This window comes from Sinocyclocheilus rhinocerous, unplaced genomic scaffold, assembly GCF_001515625.1.
Source record: "Sinocyclocheilus rhinocerous isolate Xijiao unplaced genomic scaffold, SAMN03320098_v1.1 scaffold3423, whole genome shotgun sequence".
Classification (NCBI taxonomy): Eukaryota; Metazoa; Chordata; class Actinopteri; order Cypriniformes; family Cyprinidae; genus Sinocyclocheilus; species Sinocyclocheilus rhinocerous.
Genome location: NW_015631455.1, coordinates 212620 through 232779, shown reverse-complemented (window position 1 = coordinate 232779; position 20160 = coordinate 212620). Strand labels below are relative to the sequence as shown.

Genomic DNA, 20160 nt, shown 5'->3' with positions numbered 1-20160 from the left:
TTATTTCAGATAAATGCTGATCTTTGGATCTTTCTATTCATCAAAGAATCCTGACAAAGCTAGTTCATGCATTCATGACCTCTAGACTGGACTATTGTAATACACTGCTAGGTGGTTGACCTGCACCCTTAATAAACAAGCTATAGGTAGTCCAAAATGCAGCGGCTAGAGTCCTTACCAGGTCAAGAAAATATGATCATATTACCCCAATTTTACAGTCTCTGCACTGGCTACTGTCAGACTTTGTTCCGTGTTTTGTGTGTGTTTTGCTCCCCATGTCAGCGTTCAGCGTCCGGTATTGTTTATGTCTTCATGTGCTACGTGAGTTTTCCATGTTTCCTTAATGTTATTAAAGTTCTCTGGATTGATGTACTCCTCGTCTCCCTCCGTTCCTTGCTCCACTCAGTAGTGCAACCGTGACAGAATACCGGACCAAAAAGAGATGACTGCAGCTGAGGACGCGCTGTGGGGTTTGCGGCAGGGCGGTGTTGGCTCCAGCCCCTGAGTTCGCTCCAGTGCCAGCTCCTCGAAAGCGCCTTGCTGTGCCTGCTCCTCCAGAGTGCCCTCCAGTGCCAGCTCCTCATACGCACTTCCCAATCCCCGAGTCTAGCCCAGTGAGGGCTCCTGATCCCCCGTTAAGCCCAGGGAGGGCTCCGGATCCTCAGTTAAGCCCAGGGAGGGCTTCGGATCCCCAGTTAAGCCCAGGGAGGGCTCCAGTCCCCTGTTATGGCCAACAGAAGGCCTCGGAGCCTGTAAGCATCCCCAAGTATTTTGGGGGGGCCTCGGAGGCTGCTCTGCCTGGGCCTCCTGAACTACCTGCTCCACCGTGGCCTCCTGGGCTGCCAGATCCGCCATGGCTCCCCGAGTCCCCTGATCCACCATGGCCGCCTGAGTTCCCTGCTCCGCCATGGCCTCTGAGTCTGCCTGCTCCGCTATGGCGCCCCGGACTGCCTGATTCGCCATGGCGCCCCGGACTGCCAGATCCGCCATGGGTCCCGGAACGGGCGCCGCCATGGAGGCTCTCTGTCCGTTGGCCCTGTTCCTAGAGGTCTCCAGAGCGCCCCCTCCCCATTGGATGTTGTACGGCTCGGGACGTGCCTTCCGGGAGGGGGGAGTCATGTCAGACTTTGTTCCGTGTTTTGTGTGTGTTTTGCTCCCCATGTGCCCTCCTTGCCCATATTTGGTTAGTTTCCTGTTCCTGTCCTGATTATGTTGATTTAATTCCAGGTGTTCCCCGTTTATTTCCATTGATCCCAGGTGTGTCTCGTGATTGTCATGTGGTTAAATAGTGTTCCCTGTTTTCAGTTCAGCATCCGGTATTGTTCATGTCTACATGTTCTACGTGAGTTTTCCGTGTTTCCTTTATGTTATTAAAAGTCTCTGGATTGATGTACTCCTCGTCTCCCTCCGTTCCTTGCTCCGCACTCCAGTAGTGCAACCGTGACAGCTACCTATTAAGTTCCGTATCAGTTACAAAATATTACTTACCTATAAGGCTCTTAATGGGTTAGCTCCTGCATACCTAACTAGTCTTCTACCACACTACAATCCATCACGCTCCCTAAGGTCGCAAAACTCTGGACTTTTGGTAGTACCTAGGATAGCAAAGTCCACTAAAGGAGGTAGAGCTTTTTTGCATTTGGTTCCCAAACTCTGGAATAGCCTTCCTGATAACGTTCGGGGTTCAGACACTAAATCTAGATTAAAGACAGTAAATCTAGATTAAAGACACAACTCTTTGGCCAAGCATTCAAATAATGCATCTCATAATCTTGTACTGCAGTTATATCTGATCATATGCGCATTATTATTCCTTAGCTTGGGTTAAACAAATCAATTTTGCTTGGTTGGAACAGCAGCTACGCTAATTATGTCTCTATTTGTTTCTCTGTTTTTGTAACTAGGATTTACACAAGCTTCAGTCTGGATTCAGAACACCTGAGAAGAGATGATGCCAACCCCTCAGAGGACCTCAGATGATGCCAACCATGAAACAACATACAGAACTACCAAATTTTGCTATAAGTTTGATTGCATCATATAATAATTGCTGTTAATAGTGTTCATCGTCTGTTTGATTACGTCTTTAATTGATTTTTTTTTGTACATTTCTGCCATATGTTTATTAATTGACAGTCACCGCTGATAAGCTACTACTAAATATTTTAGAAACCTAATTTGCTGTAAAGTTGCTTTGCAACGATTTTTATCGTGAAAAGCGCTATACAAATAAACTTGAATTGAATTGAATTGAACTGCTGTAAAATGTCTTGATGCACTTTTGAATCCATTGTTCCTTTAATGATTGCAAAGTGTCCAGGCCCTGAGGCAACAAAGCAGTGCTTAACCGTGCTTTCCAGTTGGGAGGAGGTTTAAAAGCTGTCTGATGTGGCAGCTGTTAGTCGCTGCCTGTGTTGAATAGCATGCAGGGCTGTACAGTGCGACATATACTGTATGTCGCACGTGCCACGAAAAAACTGGGCTGTGCGATGAATAAATTTACCACTGTAGCACACGTGCGATACAGTTTTGCATGTTCATAATAAAGACGCTTAATAGTGTGAAGTGATTTCGTTGTGCTTGTTAGCAGTAGAGTTATACTCACAGGACACTGCACCTATGCGCAATCACAAAAATACATTATTTGCATGTGCTTTAAAGATTTGCCGGTTAAACATTTCATTCGCGCGCTGTTCATGCGCTTTTTCTCAGCGTGTACAAAAGCCTGTTAAACAGCGCCTACTGGACTAAGTTGTCTTTCGCGTCTGATTAATTTTGCGTCTAATACTGTCAAAAATGCACAAGGTTTACATATAAACAGTTGGTTATGTCTAAAATGAAAGTAAACAGTTGAGAGAGAAACAGATGCAGCTCTTAAAGCGACAGTAAGAAACATGCTGCCGACTGTCATTAAAGGAATAGTTCACCCAAAAAATTCATTTCCGTCATTATTTCCTGTGCTACAAAACTTTCAACCTCTGTAGCACCAGTGCTATGTGCAAAAAAAGTTAACGTACAGCCCTGGCAAGTTTGTGAATTTAGAGGAGGTAGAGCAATGCAAGAAGGGGTGTGTTTGTTTGGGTGTCGAATTCAAATATCAATAGTGTTTCTCAGAAATCGCTTACTGAACCTTTAAATTTAGTTTCCACTGTCGACAGAACATTTTCCCAGAACCGTTGTTTGACATCCAGGTGGTTTTGGGCAAACATGAGCATGTCCTTTTATGAACACCATTCTTGGCTGAACTAACCGTTTAAGGTTCTATGTTAATACAAATTGACCTCTTTAGTTTTACCTAATGCAGAAACTTTTCAAGATCATCAAGTTAGTAGCTATGTCCTAATCAGGGCCATCACATGGAGAAAGGTGGTGACCATTCTAGGAATCACAAATCATGGCGATTTCAACCGAGGGTCCCCCTCCTCCCCCAGAACACGATTTCAACCGAGGTGGTTTTCTCTCATAAAATCCTATTGTCACCAGCACACAATGAAACTTGGGATAGTCTGGGCCGCAAAGGATCCATCTGTTGTAACATTCATGACCTAGAAAATGAAGGACACATTTCGAGGCCGCATTTGAAGGAGCCTTCAAATTGGAACAGCCTTCGCTGCGTCAGTGTAACACATTGGATCTTCAAATGCAACCTTCGTAGGATGCAGCCTCTGAATTGGGACACAGGAAGTGTCTATACAGCACAAGAAAACCCATGTACATTCCAATCAAACCTTAATCTTTTGTAGTCTAAAACATAATTTGAGTCTGGTTTTCAGAAAAATGTCAGTCCCCATTGAGCTATAAATACTTACAAGAGCAATTAATTGTGGTCCTCACTTACAATGCCAAAAGAAAAAAATATAGATATAAATACACATGACCTGATTGAATTTGAATCAACTTAGTCAGAATATACAGATTGCCACCACAGGGTGGCACCGAATGAATATCTATAAATCAATCATATCACATATAGGATAGTAACAACAACAATAACACTTAAAATTCACATTATTTAGTATAAAGAAAAATTACATTAATTTTTAAGCAAATTAATCATTTAATCAAACATATACAGTGGCTGAGTTGTAAAGCAAAAGTAATAAAACTACACAAACTACAAAAAAAATTAATAGCAATACATATGTCCTCATAAAATTAAACTGTCTAAAAGGAGCTGCTTGATGTGTTATATTATGAAGTCTGATTTCTTTTGTATTTCTTTTTTATGTTATCCATTCAATTAAAGACCTTAGCAAAACCTTTATCTTTACTTTATTTCATGTTTGTGATATTCAACATGTCAATAAATAATATTATACAGCGTAACAATAAAGGTAAGCAAAAATATCCAGTTATTTATAGACAATGTTCATTTGGATTGATACCAGTTTGGTAGCTTTGTTCTAGGGTTTCTGTGTAAAATTCTTCAGTTTGAAATTCTCTTCAAGCTCTATTCAGTGACAGGATGAAAAATGTGACATTTATGACAATGTTCTTTAGGACAGTAACAAATATGACATTTTAAACCATAGCTCAATGAGATATTTCCTTCTCTTAACAGAAAAGAATAAGCAACACTTGATCTAGAAGTGTGAGTAAAGTAACAAATAAATCACTGTTTATATAGACATGACTGCATGATTTTGCATGACTTTTGTCCTGCATTCCATTAATTACAGTACGATTTCATACCCATACATGTATTCAGAAGCTTTTTTTTCCAACAATAAATATTCACCTCTGATCTGTTAATGTGATGAAATAATAAAATAAAATATGATTTAGTTTTTTTTTTTCATCAAGGTGGTTTAATATTTGAAATATTGTACATATGTGTCATAACATGGACATCAGAAAACAAGGAGAAAAAAGCATCCTAGATAAACTTCTGTTAAGAGTCACAACAGATACTGTACATGTGTAGCCACATCCAGACCAGCCGGTAAAAAGACATCAGCTTAAAGGGACACAAGTGTTCTCTACTGCAAGTAATCAAGCATTCAGAAATAATCCATAATGTATTGTATTTCAAAGCCTCAGTACTTTTCTCTTACAGAGATATCAATGCGATATGCAGCAAATGGGTGCTCTTTATTCCATTTGTTACATATCAAGAAACAGATCATTTTAATACTTTGATGAATTTGATGTTTGCAGATGTAAGTGTGGTATTCTCATCATGGTTGGTAGGGATAGAAACATGTTTTATCATAAATCTACAATATAGGTCATACTTTCATACTTTTGAGATTGTTATGCAAAGGTCCTACCTGTGGGAATATAAAATGCACTTTATAGCATGTCAGAAGCAGCATTTAAATAATTGAAAATATGTGTGTATAAAAATTGTACAGAAGGTAACAGTTGACAGTAAAGGTCGCATAGTTGACATGAGCAACACAGTTGACACACCTGAACATTATTTAATTTGTAGCGTAAAGTTTTTTTCTTTTTGTTCAGCAACACTGAATGAACTAATGACAAAATATGTAGTGTTCTATGCCTATGATTATTATACTGAGTAACATAATTTACTTATTTTCTTTCTTTTCTTGCTGTAACTTCAGCATTAGGCCTTGCATGGCTAGTGCCTTGGACTTAACTATTGTGAACAAGCAGGAAGTAAAATATTTAAATTTCCTAATAAAGTACAATATTGCAATTTTCTTGTTTCTGTATGTAGTCAGAGAGAAATATAAAATAATGCAGATATTTCATCACATGTGCATTTTGAAACCTAAACATTCCGTTTGAAAAAGCACACGTTAAAGCAGCACTATGTAACTTTTTCTGTGTTCAAAATTTGCAAAATGTATATAATGAGCGAGTACATCATGAATTCATCTTCCAAACCGCGTTTTTGTCTTATTCCGAATCACTACGGTACACTTATAATAAGTACTTATATTTGGACTATTGTAGCCTGGTCGGGTCGTCACTGCTGCGGAGTAGGGATGTAACGATTACCGGCTTGACGATAAATCATGATAAAATTCCCCACGGTTAGTATTACCATTTCATATTTTAATTATCATTAAAACCGTATTAGATTACCGCCATTTGAACAACTCGCGATAAATAAATACTGTCCAGCATAACGCAGTTTTAAGTAACAGTCTCACGTGCGCACAGCAGCAGAGTAGTTTCGTTTTGAGGGCGGAAAAGCTGGGAGGTTTTAAAAGAGTGCTAAGGGAATTATACAAATTAATATATGAATGAATTAATTATATGAATGTACCGCTGACGGTTCTGACTGTCTTCAGAAACGATTCGATGGCATTTTGTTTTCAGCTTCGCTCCATGTAATAGCTAAAGGAAGTGTTCTTAATCGCAATACAGCTTTGTCCACAGAGGTTACCAGTAGCCCCTCACTGCAGAACAAAGATCCAGGGGGCAGGGTTGGATCCACATCTAGGGGGTGGAGATGGGTGGGTTTAGGGATCGGGGGTGGAGACGGGTAGGCTTAGGTTTAGGTACGGTGGGAGGAGTTGGATCTGGATCCAACCTCGCCCCCTGGATCTTGTGTTCTGCAGTGAGGACCATCTCGAGGTTACGGGAAACAGCTCTAATTCAGCTTTTCCATGAGCGCCACCTGCTGTCAGCGAGTGGATTTACAGAGACTTATATTTACATTCAGCCTGTGTGCGGTTTCTGTCTGGACAAAAATTGACCGAATTTGCATGCCCTGCTGTAAATTTTGACCGGTTGATGAAACCGTTTAAACAATTCAGATAAGTTATCTAGAATTATTTATGGACCAGATAAAATACATATAATCATTTATTAATCAATTATCATTTTGACATATCTTTTCTTTATTTAAAGGCTGAAATGTGAGGTTTACCTTTTTATGAATAATCGTGATAAGAAATTTTCATACCATTACATCCAACCTGCGGAGTAACATATACCTGCGTGAATCGCCATAGACATAAACTTAGAGAAGTAGCTCCGGTTGGAATGTTCTTCCGCGGGATGCAGTTCTGTTTATTGAAAGTAACAGAGTAACCAAAAGTTACATAGTGCTGCTTTAAGAAAATTAATAAAAGCTGTTAATTTGAAACATGGTGATAATGATAAATAAATAATGATTTATAAATAAATAAACATTGGATCCAAATATCAAAACATGTTCTTCTCCTTTGGGAAAAAAAAGTGATGTTTTGAAGAAAATAAATCAAAATAAAATTTATCAATCATATTATGCACTTTTTTAGATTTATATAAATATTTATTTCTTATATTATAATTTTTATTTTTAAATTAGATAAACACTCAAATGTACAGCAAATAAAATGATAGGGTACACATATGTAAGGGTGACAGATTTTCAGCAAATACCATTCTAAACATCACTGTTGTTGATGAGAGGTACTATGGCTTTTTCCCCTGTCTAAAAAGGAGGCATTTTCTTCGCCTAACGATATTTTATCTGTCAATGTTCATAGGTGTCTCTTCTGTTGGAGAATAATATTGTTTTAGAAAAATATACATCAGGAAAAAGCTTTACAAAAATAAACCAACTGAACATAGTCATCCAAAATCTACTTGGACATGAACTTCACTCTAAAATAGATTAATATTGCACAGAGTGGGATTTCCTCTTAGACAATTTTTGACTTGTTGAACTCCATGGCTTCAAAAACCACCTTTACATATCACCTGTTCAGTTCATAAAGGTGTCTGTCAGAAGTGCAGTATCAGTTTCATATTCTGAACCCATACAAAAATGATTGATTCACAGGGTTTGATCAAAGGCACAGGTTTCTGCAGAGGTTTTCAGAAGGTCTGAAGAATCTGTTGTCATGATAATGGCTCCTCTTCTGGGATCTGTGACAGAGAAATATTTAAAAAGAAAAACAAAATTATTATTATTATTATTGTTTAAAGTCTGTACTCTTTGCAATAGATTTCAGTAATAAATGTTTGTATCTGTGTTTTTTTTTTCCCCCTGCTGGATGTATAATTCTGTGTCTTCAAAATCTTTTACAGACAGCTCTAAGCTGATGGCAAGTACATGACCTACAGTGGGAACTGATTTGGAACAAGGGATTTTAGCTGAAGTTCACTGGTTTTTGTGTGTCTGTGTAAGAAACAAACATTTGTGAACAGTGACCTTTCTATCAGGTAGACATGTTTTAATTTAACATTTAACACCACCAGTGAAGCCGGAAAATAGTACTTGTGTTTGCTCACATTTAGGGATATCCATCTTTACAAAAAAAAAAATAATAATTTCAACATTATTTTTGCTTAAAATACATTAACTAACCGAACAAACTAACTAACAAAATAATTAATTGAATCTCATGCAATTATCAGTTTAGAAGTAAATTTATTGAGTTTACATTTTTTATATATATTTTAATTGGTAAACATGACATATTAATGTACTGTTATTTTTTCTAAGACTCAACAATACAGCACTCCCTCTGACCCCACTGTTCAACAGTCTCTTACCAGCTAGCTGATTTTCTGTCAGTGCAGTTTTGTGACAGATAAGTGCACTGACCACTACTGCAATTAAAGCACTCAGTCATGGGTGTGTCGAGAAGCCACCCGAGCAGCGCACACTGATGCTGACCCATCTGAACTATTAGAGAATTTGGCACACACCCGCTCTTGGAATCTTCCTCAAAGTTAATCTGATGGGTTGGTCGGGTGGGCAGCGGTGCCAGATGGTGGCTGTAGTTATGAATGATGCCTTGGTCGTAAGTATTAAGTTGGATCAGTGTAATCCTGTGCAGCATATGCAGAAGGCCTGCGGGCCCTATCCATGGAGGACACACTTGCACACCCCAGTCACTCATTGATATACTTCTGATCTTCTTCCCCAGCATGCAGCTACATGTTAAATATGTTCTTATTTATAGACAGTCCTTTTCCTCATTTATTACTTTATCTGAAATACTTTCATGGGTCCATATTCAGCAGTATGACTTTAAAAAAATCTTCATTAACATTTTATACCCTCTCACTGACCCTTAGATAAAAAAACTGTTGTTTCCACCATACCTTTACCGATTCATTTCTTCAAAAAAATAAAATACTGTTTCCAAATTCAGCTATTTTTATTTTTTTTTAAAAATACAAGTTATTGTAAGAACAAATTTTAGATTATTATTTGAGATTACTTCTTCCTTATTCATTTTCTTTTTTGGGATTTGATTGATTGATTGATTGATTGATTGATTGGATTGACATTCACTTTTGACTAGTCAATACAGAATAAAGATGCCGGTGAGAAAGTGGTAACTCTGTGGCATTTTTGAAGGTTTCAGTGGGATCCCCAAAGTCAGATTATATTTGGGTTTGTACCTGAAATTTATCAGAGGTAACACCTGTAACACTTTGAAATACATGTATCTATCAATGTTCTTGTTTATGGATAGAATATTTTTGATTAAGCCAACACATGTTTGCTATATGTTTGACTAACATGTTGACTAACTGCAGTAACACGTTTGTAATATTGCTGCTGAAAGGGGGTTATTCACGTTCTGCTGAGAGTAAATAATTTATCAAAAAAGTTTCCTTTTGATATTTGATGGTTAAGGTACGGTGGCTGAGAGAGCTCAACGCGCTGCAAATGAAAAAACACAGGCAAATAGAAGAAAAAAAAACACCTGCAAATTAAGAAAACATCTTCATCAATTTGACGTTGACGTAAAAACACATGCTTTGCAAATTCTCACAACACAAACAAAGAAACACACTTCCCTTAAACGATTCCGTATTTGCAGCGCGTTTCTTTGTTTGTGTTGTGAGTCTTTGCAGCGCATTTCTGCGTTTCTGTTGCAGCACGTTTCTGTATTTGATTGTGTTGTGAGAATTTGCAGCACGTTTCTGTATTTGATTGTGTTGTGAGAATTTGCAGCACGTTTCTTTGATTGTGTGTGTTGTGAGAATTTGCAGCACGTTTCTGTATTTGATTGTGTTGTGAGAATTTGCAGCACGTTTCTGTATTTGATTGTGTTGTGAGAATTTGCAGCACGTTTCTGTATTTGATTGTGTTGTGAGAATTTGCAGCACGTTTCTGTATTTGATTGTGTTGTGAGAATTTGCAGCGCATGTGTTGTCAAATTGATGAAGATGTTTTCTTAATTTGCAGGTGTTTTTTTTCAATTTGCATGTGTTTTTTTTCTTTCTTTTTCATTTGCAGCGCGTTGAGCTCTCTCGGCCACCGTATTATGGGGTGAGGAGAGCAATGTCACCTCTTTGTACCCAGCTTCCGAAAATGTTTATTATTGCATTCATAGAGTGCAGTTTATTGGCTGATCAACAGGTTCAACAGACATTACTCCCATCATTTGTGCAAAGCAACATGGGGTGTAGGAAAAAGCCGAATATAGTACCTCTTGACGTTGGCGACCAATTTGTTCTGTAAGATTTGGCACCTTTCAAGAATGAAAAATAAAACTAAAATAAAAACCTCAGGCCCTATTTTGGTACATGCCAGTTATTAATAATCCTTTCTAGCGATTATAATCACATTGTGTTTTACGCACTTTGTGAGTGTTATCCTGTTTTACATCAAATCCTTTATTACAAATCTTATTCTACACGAAAGCAACCCAGGCCCACACAATAAGACTGTAATGTGTTTCTCTTTTATTCACTTGCTCTCTGGTCACTGAATCTGAAGAAAACAATGTTCTCACACGCCGTCATCTCATTCATCTTCACAGAAAGAGAAATCCCTCGCTTCAGGATGAGGACAGCTGTTCCAGCTGCCAGTGGGGACCTCTGTGAAGCACTGCTCGTGTACCGCACAAGCGCGGGCACTTTTAAGTCAACAATCTACAATAGGTGTTGTAAACTATGATTGAAGAAATTCTCACAATATTTGCATTGAAGACATGTACTTCTAAAAATTATATTGTTATCAGCAACAAGGCCTTTGCTACATGATTGGTGAAAGAGTTTCAGACCATAGACATAGACAAAATAATACGGTCAGCTTTGAATCCATTTAAGTGCCTCTTTTAAGTTAATTGTAAACAATCTCAGGTTTTAATATAAATGGGACAAAAAGATCCACATTACACAGGTAAAAATATACAGTTTTCCCTCTCTCTCTCCCAAGAGACTATTGTGGTCAAATTCTGCTTCACTAAGTATTCTAGTTAGTTTACACTGCTTCAGTGGATATCAACACACTGACAGCACAGAAGCCAGCATCCACCGAGCTCCTGGCACTTTCCATCAATAGGGTAAAAAAAGTCCCAAATGAAACTCCCCAAAATCAAGTCCTTTTTTCTTTAAACAAACAGTCAGCTATGATGATAAGCTCCAGCATCCCTGGAAATCTACATAGGACAAGCAATTTAGAAAATGGATGAATGGATGGGTCAAATATTATACAAGCTATTTCTATTTCTATTATAAAAGGGGAATTGAAAATATCTTTGTCATTGTACATTGATGATTTTGAGCTCTGTAACCCCTTAGGCACTTTAGGCTTTCTAACACAAACTTTGTGGGGTCTATTGGATTTTGAATAATTTGCCACCTGGATGCAGTTCAACACTCACATCTATCTATTTGGCAGTTTTATGCAAGAGTCAACATGTAAAGTGATTTGGATATGACAATTTTAGAGCCCCTTTTACAGGAATTGATTACTTTAGAGTAATGGTGTTTACGTTCCAGAGCTTACCAATAGACCTCACATTATTCCATGTACATATGCCTCCAAAAAAAAACATTTTAGGTAATGCACATGAGAATTGGAATTTACTGAGATTGCTTCTATTCATTATTGGAGACTTGATACCAGAGGCTGAGCCAGCCTGGCTTGTACTTCTTGATTTGAAAGAAATAGTTTGAATAGCCCCTATTCATAACGAAGAAACAGTAGCCTACTTGAACTGCAAAACTGTAGAGCAAAGACACAGATTTGTGGAACTTTTCCAGTTCAACTGTTACTAACATCATTACGTGGAACATTATCCGCAAATGATTCAATTTTTTTTTACCTCTAGTAGGGCAGTGGACTATGAGGTTTGGCGAAACATAGTATAAGAAATTTGCTCGCCACACGAATTGTCATGATACATGATACATAATCGCAACTTTACAGATCTTCTTTATGCACCAAGAGCTTGTAACACTTCAAAGAGAAAGGAAAAATTTTAATCGCATCATATGACCCCTTTAAACTAAATGCAATTAATTAAGCAACTTTTGATGATTAGCATTTTCATTAGCATTATTTGTTTCACAATAAATTGACAACCTTTTAGCAGGTCTACTGTAAAGTATCTATCTTAAAATAATTACAAAATACATAAATGTTTATACTAATAATTAGGTGACAAAAATATGAATGTAGCCAACCAATGTAATTATAATCTGTAGTAGTAGTTGGCTAGTCAGAGTTAAGTAGAGGTAGGCAAGGATTGGCTACAACATATTCTAGTAAGGGATCCGCACTCGCTTAATCTTCTTAATCCCTTTCAATTTATTTTAATTTTGCAACAGAGCAAACAACAACCAGACGTTTCGGCAGCAAGCCTTCTTCAATGAACCATACAGTGACATTTCCTATAAGAGTTCTTAAAAAAAGAAATGAAGTCCAAAGATCACCCGTGAAAAGTCACATAAAAGGTGTTACTGATCACAAACTTAATTGACCAATCAATCAAGCAATTTCAGGACAGACAACCAAAGATAATTCCAAAACACTCAACACATAAAAGTAACATAACCATATAGGCACAAAAGGAAAGCATACAACACAATAGTGATGCAGTAAATTAATAACAGTCGTAATAAGCATATTTCCAGTACGCGCCTCGGGCTTGCACAGTGTCGTCAACTCACTCATCAGAATCTTCGCGTAATCCTCGGCAAACTTCGCCAGTTGGTTGAACCGGCTCAAGCGGTTCTTTTTGAGTTGGATGTGCTATTTCGGCTGTGCGTCCTGCGTCATCAACCCGGAACTAAAGTTCGATTCAGTTCGATTTGTGAACCGGCTCGACCGGTTACTGCGATTCGTTCAAGAACCTAACATCACTACAACACAAATAATCCATCAAAAATAAAAATAAATCTACATCAAACCATCAGCATAAATCAAAGTGGGGAACGAGCCGATGCATCAGGCCACATGCCGTTCATAGTCCGTATCGTATCACCCACTGTAATCAAACAATAAAGGGTTAAACAAATTTTTCATTCTTAAAGAAAACAAGAAAGATCAAAGTCCTCATTTTAACCCAAGGGAGACAGACCTTTTAGTCGATACATCCAATAAGCTTCTCTTTGTAAAAGTTTTTCTCTATGTTACCACCTCTTCTGGAAATTGTTACTTTTTCGATACCTATACAACTTAAATCCTTAATGTTGTGACTACAATCATGAAAATGTCTTGCTATTGGTGAATTCACATCATGTCTCCTGATAGCAGATTTATGTTCACTAATACGAATTTTTAGCTGGCGACTCGTTTTTCCGATGTAAATAAATGGGCATGGACATTTTAACATATAAATCACATTAGCTGTAGAGCAGGTAATTAAAGATTTAATGAAAAACGTTCTACCAGAATGTGCATCACTAAATTGATTGGTTTTTGTTATCGATGAGCAGGCGGCACAATTCCAACAGGGAAAACAACCTTTTATAAATGTTTTAGTCTTGTCAGTATAAATATCAGATTTTACCAGTCTATTGGCTATATTATTTGATCTTTTGTAAACAAACAAAGGATCATTTTTAAAAATATCACCCAAAGAAGGGTCAGTTGAAAGAATATTCCAATATTTTGTTATAATTTCCTTGATCTGACAATCTAAAAGTCAGCACACATTTAACTGAAAAAGATTTCTTTGTTTTTTTATTAGCTTTATGTAATATTTGTTGTCTATTTAACACTTATTAAATGGCTTGGCTGAAGCCAAGCGTGTGGATATCCACGAGCTTCGAATTGACTAAACAATATGCAAGATTGTTCCTCAAAACTTTCTTCCAAATCACAGATTCTACGTAGTCGATGAAATTGACTCAATGGCAAACCCTTCTTTAATTAGAGAGGGTGAAAACTATCCGCCGCAAGAATTGTGTTTCTATCTGTTGGTTTCCGGAAGACAGTGGTTCTTAATTTTTTGTGGTCCTTCACCATTAACACATCCAAGAAATGGATAGTGTTTTGGTCTCGCTCCATCGAAAATGAAATAGATGTCAATCTGGAATTGAGAAATTTACCGAATTCTACCAACTCTTTCTCCATTCCTGTCCAAATAAGAAAACAGTCGTCAATATAACGTAACCATAATTTTACATATTTCAAAAAAGGATTATTGTGATAAACATATTCAGCCTCAAATTTCCCCATAAACAAGTTTACATAGTTTGGAGCTAATGGAGTACCCATGGCGGTTCCATGTGTTTGTAAATAAAAATCATTATTAAACATGACATAATTTTTTTGTCAAAACAAACATAATCATCTCAATGATAAATTCGACAGGTTTTTCAGAATTATTGGAATTTATGAAAAAAGTAATAGCTTCTAAACCTTCCTTATGGGGAATAGATGTATATAAAGAGGAGACATCCAATGTTGCTAACCAGTCATTTTCTTCGATTTGTATTTTAACCAAAAAATCTGTTGTATCTTTAATAAAAGAAGGGAGTTTTTTTTTTTTTTTTTACATAAGGCTGCAGATGGTAAACAATGAACTGGGAAACCTTTTCAGTGTGTGAACCAATGCTTGAAACGATTGGTCTATAGGGAGGATTTTTACTATCTTTGTGGGTTTTTGGAAGAGTGTATAGTACAGGTGTGACAGGGTGATCGTTTTTCATAAATTCTAGTTGCTTCTGAGTTACCCATTTTTTTCCCCATGCACTATTCAACAACATATCCATTTCAACTTTAGAATTTGATGTTGGGTTAAACAATAATTTCTTGTAACAATTCTCATCATCCAACATTTCCTTCACTTTTGTCTTATAAGTTTCTTTATCTTGAATCACCATACCTCCTCCTTTATCTGCTGGATTGGCTACAAACAACAAAACATGTTATTTAAAGTAAGTATCTTCATATTCTTCAAATGAATATAATTGATGCCATTCAAATGTGCACACACATTAATTAATCTTCCTGTTTTACTAACAAATAGTATTAATATCCATTTGATATCCGAACGCATTGTACTGTACATTGCCTACTGAAGTTTTGACTATATCCACTAGGTGGCACTCTTCAAATCTTGTTTCCCAATAGTTCCCATCTCTATATGCTTCAACTGGAAACTCCAATATAAGTCAGCCAGCTGAAGTATGCTGTCCATGTGAGTGGACAATGAATAGTGTCCTCCCATTTATGTATTTTCATGACTTTGTTATTGTGGTGGACACAAAACTTATTTTGAGAACACTGCAAGGTAAAAAAAAAGACTTGATATGAATATGACTCAGAGTGCTCTGGCTCTGCCAAGCCTGTCAACTACTGCCGCCTACATGCGCCTATGAAAGGCAGATGAGCTGTGTAATCTATATTAAGATTGAAATGGCAGCATCCACATCGACTTATTTTCCCTGGACTCTGCAGCATTAATGTAACCTCCATTTAATGATGCAAAGCAGATTAAAGACAGCTTTATGGGAAATCTCCAATGGAATGGTCGAAATTCACCTCTTTGGGATGCACGACTGAGGTCAGTAGTTATTGATGTGACTTTAGGAAAAACATTTGCACATGATCAACATTACCTGGCCTAAAGTACTTCTATTGAACATCTTTGGGATGAATTGGAAAACCAAGAAATCATGGTACGTGTTTGCGCTGTCCATGCGGAGTTCAAAGGCTGGTCAATACCTCATTTCAGGAAGGTCTATTATACCTTGAAAGGCTATTCACCAGCATTCCCATTCGCTCAGCTGGTGCATACAGTCCTCAAAGTACATGATGATGGATGCTGCCCAAGTTTTTTTTTGCTTTTTTTTATGGAGCTACTCTATAAATACCATGTGACTGATCACTCCAAAACAATAATGGCCACTGGCCAATGAACTTCAGTATCACAAAATTATCATATATCATAAATTATCATAAGTGTGTGAATAAACCAACCAACAAACAAATGAATAAATACACTGATCAAATAAATGCATATTTTGCATTTTTAACTAAATCAAACACACACACATATATATGTGTATATGGCAGTTTGCACCTAAAAACAAACGCATTATGTGCACGTTTACTTAGCTTTTTAAATGGGGACATAGACATTCTTTTATTGCATACTGTTCTGTTGCATAGACTATTGTATTGCTTTTATACTGAGCTAGTTATAAATACTATAACCTAACCCCTTAACCCTCACAGAAATATGTGCACACACACACATATGAGTCTGTGTTTGTGTGTGTGTGTGTGAGTGTGTGTGTGTGTGTGTCTGTGTCTGTGTGTTTCTGTGTCTGTGTTTGTGTGTGTGTGTGTGAGTGTGTGTGTGTGTGTGCGTGTGTGTGTGTGTGTGTGAGGGAATGTGTATGTATGAGAGAGAGACAGAGAGAGAGACATTATTTCATGTGTGCTGTGTACTAAATTATTGTGGATAATCTCTGCCTGAAAGGGTAACATGACATGTGTGTTCTCTGTCCAGGAAGAACAACACTTTGTCAGGACTATATAGAGTAGCCAAACTTGGAAGGTTAGGTTTGTGACTGTGAGGCATGTGATATAAATAAGCTTTGTTGGTGTGTTTTAAGATGTTGTATGTGTTTAGTACATGCAGTCAGAAGAGCTTTTTCAAGTGTTTTGTGTGATCACTGTGCTGTACAGTATGTGGGTGGACTTAAGTGGAGTGGGCATGTGTCGTATCACAGCATGACATTATTCACACTGGACTCTTACTCAACCACAATGTTTTGAGTCAAAAAACACAAAACGTGTTCTAAAATAATAACTTATTTTCCTTAATATTCCATTAATTTATCAGGGATTTTGGGGTACATCTCATGAAACTTAAAAAAAAAAGGTTCAAACATGCAAGGCACATTTCAACCCAAAATCAAACGAAAAAATTACAAATAATACTGTGCATAAAATGTAAGAAAATGATGGCTCTTTAAGATTTCTTGATATACAGTATATATCATTATCCATCCATCCATTTTACGAAACCTATGTACTCTACACACACAACATAGTTTTTTAGCGGTTCTTCAGTGGTTCTTTGGGGTGGTTGGGGTGCTATATAGCACAGGTAACGTATTAAAGAACCTGTTAAGCCCAGTATGGTTCTTCAGCAGTTCTTTGGGGTGGTTAAGGTGCTATATAGCACCACTGCCATACAAAGAACCCATTAAGCCCCTGTATAGTTCTTTAAATGTTCTCTAACTCTCTCTTAGTATCTTAGTTTAGTTGAAGAAAAGGTTAAATAAACAACATTAAAATACAGTGTATTTCCTGAAGATAACATGGTTCTCAACCTTTTTGCCCCCAAGGCCCCCCTATAAGGAAATATTCCAGGGCCCCAACATGAGATTTTTAACCTCAGAAATGCATAAAAGTGATTAAAAACAGCTTTTGCCATTGTAGTAAATTCCCATTCATAGCAAACATATGAGAGTGGAGTAACATATCTAAAATCTAAGGAGGAGAATGGGGATCCTCTTATGGTTTTACATAACACCATTTGACAAAGGTGCTGTACAGCACCTTTAAACAAAGCGCTTAAAGTGGTTCCACTATGATTACAAGCCAATGAACCATTTTTAGTGCAATTTAGCACCATTTTTGTTTGGAGTGTATGGTCGCAGGGATTCTGAAGCCTATCCCAGCATTTTGGGCTGTAGCAGAGAAACAATCCGTATGGATGTCTAGTCAATATAATCACAATATATATTTAAATAATAATAATAGCAATAACAATAATACTAATAATAATTGTATAACACACTAATGAGAATTTAATGAGAATCACTATTGAGAATAACAAAATAAAAGAATAATAAAAAAATGAATAAAATAATTAAATAAATAATAATGATAATAATAAAACTTCAGAGTAATATATTAAAGTAATGGGAATTTGGGGGCAAATGTTTGTGCATAATTCACATTTTGAACTTTCTTATTTCCTTGTTTGTAGTGTAGCATTGTCTTAGCTCTGTATAACACATTTTACTATATTAAATCCATTTCACACATATTAGTGAGTAGTTTCTGTTCAGTTCAATACATAGCTAACTGTATTGTGAAGAATGGAAAGGATATTCATAGGCTGTCAAATCTAATATTCTGTCTTGGTCTTTATCTGTTTTTTCACAGGACTGTATTCTCTCACAGACATTCTGACTGCTATAGTAAAACCTCACAATGTCTAAATCAGAGACTGAGGATTTCAAATTGAAGTAGGTAGACATAAGCACTGGCCTTTATGCTCTTTATGTTCGGCCTAATTCTATGTTTACAGCCGTATAAATCCGTCTGCTCCCCACTGGATATAGCAACACAATTGACAAATCATAATTTGTAGTAGATTTTCAAGAAATGTTGCTGGCAGTTTGTTAGAATATCATAGAGACTTTAGGACTTTTCAATAAGGTGATAACATGCACACCCAGAAATTCTTAGGAACTACCGAGCAACACCTGAGACACCACAAATAACACCTTAACAACTACCTAGCAATAACTTGGAAACTGCATAGAACAACTGCATAACAACCAATCAGGACATCCTAGCGACCTCATAGCATAGCATTATCAATCTTAGTTAATATTAATTTCAACATTTACAAATACATTATTAAAATCAAAAGTTGTGTCTATAAAATATCGGAGTGTCTATTTACACTAAGTGCAAATAGCCCACCATGTTGGTAGGGTTAGACAATTTTCTCCCTTTTCACATGACATAACACATTGAAAAGGTATTTATTTTCAATAAAAATGAAGGAAATAATCGAAAAGTAAATAAAAAAAAAAAAAACTTCAAAAACGTCAAAATAAAGTGCCTCACATGTGTTTATCGGTTAAGGTTAGGGTTAGGTGTAGGGAGGGCTTTATTGTCCCAAATCGGCATCCATTTAATAATTTTTATAAAAATTATACTTTACACTCAACACTTTATTATTGCATACTGTTTTATAATTTACTACAATAGCAAAGTGCAGATATCTGGCACTATTTGTACTAAGCAGTATAATAGCATGTAACTACTATTATTGCAAATAAAATACTCCTATTTTTACATAGTGTAATTAGCATCTATCATAAGAAAATATGCTATTTTCACTTGGTGTAAATAGCCGCTGCCTTAATATTATCTATGGACCTGAGCTAAAATGAACTAACAATAAACCGCTGTAATGTTAACGAAGATGAATAAACTCTGTAACAAATGCATGGCCAATTGTTATGTTAATGCATTAACCAATGTTAAGTAATTTTAACCTTACTGTAAAGTCATACTATGGTTTTCAGTCATTTATTTGGAAATCAGAAAAAAATACTACCTTTACTACCTTTTCACAATAATTTAATTAGGGCTGTAACTCGTAACTTCAAAAATGCCCAACAACACTGCCATGGAATGAAAAGGGTAGAGCAATCTTTAATGATAATAATATTTCATATCTTTTAATAATTCTATTAAAAATCTTTTATTGATTTCTTTTAATAATTCTATTAAAAATCTTTTATTGATTTCTTTTAATAATTCTATTAAAAATGTTTAGTTTGAGTTGCCATGCTTATCATCTTACTCATATGATTCAATTTAAATTTTTCCTTTCTCTTTGAAGTGTTACAAGCTCTTGGTGCATAAAGAAGATCTGTAAAGTTGCAAAGACTAAAGTCTCAAATCCAAAGAGATATTCTTTATAAAAGTTAAGAGTCAACCACACCTACCTAAAATGGCTCATTCTAACACAACCCCACATGTCTACGTCACGATGTGGGAAGATTTGCATAACGCCACCCAAATGTTCACGCAAAGAAAGTTTATTCTTGCAATACTTGTTGTTGCCGCCATGTCGTGAAGACGCTGTGTATTTCGTTGTGAAAGCGAAACTACTTTGTTTGGCCTTCCAAAAGAGGACACAACCAGAAATCAGTGGTTAAGTTGTATTTACAACACTGTTCCAGAACAGTTCAACCCAAATATTCAGATGTGTCCAGTGCATTTTATGGAGGACT

At 36.6% G+C, this 20160-nt stretch overlaps 1 protein-coding gene across 1 annotated transcript in view; it reads right to left on the bottom strand.

Annotated features, from left to right (window-relative positions):
• Nucleotides 1–7357: 7357 nt before the first annotated feature.
• The window catches only part of LOC107741715 (potassium voltage-gated channel subfamily A member 5-like), a 31022-nt gene continuing 18219 nt past the window's right edge, over nt 7358–20160 (bottom strand). Inside the window, exon 2 of the mRNA XM_016554483.1 lies at nt 7358–7830. The gene's annotated coding sequence lies outside the window, so the exon portion shown is untranslated. The remainder of the gene's footprint in view (nt 7831–20160) is intronic.